Source organism: Tupaia chinensis, unplaced genomic scaffold (genome assembly GCF_000334495.1).
Source record: "Tupaia chinensis unplaced genomic scaffold, TupChi_1.0 Scaffold000201_1, whole genome shotgun sequence".
NCBI lineage: Eukaryota > Metazoa > Chordata > Mammalia > Scandentia > Tupaiidae > Tupaia > Tupaia belangeri.
In genome coordinates this window covers 1,462,794-1,463,996 of record NW_006159676.1, presented here as the reverse complement: position 1 = coordinate 1,463,996, position 1,203 = coordinate 1,462,794, and positions in this window count along the sequence as shown.

The window sequence follows — 1,203 nt, the reverse complement described above, 5'->3', positions numbered from 1 at the left end:
CACCCCTGCACCCCTCCCCGGCCGCCAACCTCCCTCGTATCCACGCCGTCCGAGCAGGGTGGCGGCCCCTGCCTGCTCTTGCCTGCTGATCTGTCTCAGTGGAGCCACCGCCCCTGTGCAGCTGGAGGCCTCACGCCCACCGAGCGCCTGCTCTGAGCCCCCAAGGTGTCCTGGGAGCAGCAGGTGCGGGGGCAGGGGTGCGCGGGAGAGCACGAAGCCCGCCATGCTCCTGGGTGAGGTCGGCGTCGGCGTGGGCAAAGGCGCCCCTGGTGGCCGGCACAGCGGCTGCACGGGCTTGGCCTTAGAGTGTGCCGGGTGGGCTGCGAGGGGACAGGATCCAGGGGGGCCCTCTCCAGCCTGGCGTCCCCGGCTCCTTCATCCAGGAACCCCCTCTGCTGCCCCTCCACCTGCTGCACCTGGCTGACTCCTTGCGGCTCCTTCCTGAGCCCCTCCGTCTCCCAGACCCAGCTCCTGAGGAGAACTCTGCTTCCCAGGGGGGTGATGGGATCCCAGTGCGGGCACGCCACCACTGCAGGGCACGGGAGGGACAGCATCGCCTGGGACCGCCGCAGTGCCTCTCAGAACGGTCGAGGGTGGCGTGGGTCCCGCATGGCTATCTACATGGTTGACGTCCAGGCCCCGGCAGCTTGACAATCACGCCAGACATGCGTGTTTGCTCAAAATCCGGAAAGGAAGGAGCAGTAGATGGCGTAATGGCTATGTCGCTGGACTCCCACGTAGTCGACCGCGGTTTGCATCCCGGACCCGGTGGCTTAAAACTCACGCTGTGCTCATGTGTGTAAGTGCCCAAGAATCCGAGAGGAGAATGGAGAAAAAGGGATTGTGGCATGGCCATCCCCTCTGGGGGGTGATTTATCACTTTCTGTCTTTGTCTCTGTCTTTCTGGCAAATGCATGTGCCCTGTAGCAAAAACCTCTCAGAAAAAAAAAAAAAATTGTTAGGGTGCTGGACTCCCGTTTGGTTGACTGCATTTCAAATCCTGGAGTGGCTTGCTCTCTCCCTCTCCCTCACTCTGGTGAATTTAATAATAGTAATATTATTACCAAATAAAGTGAAATAAGCCTTTCTGCTTTATAAAAAACTTCAGAGGCCAGCAGGTGGCGTGGTGGTCAAAGGTGCTGGACTCCCACATGACCGACTGTGGTTCAAATCCTGGACCTGGCGGCTTGCTTTCTCACTTTC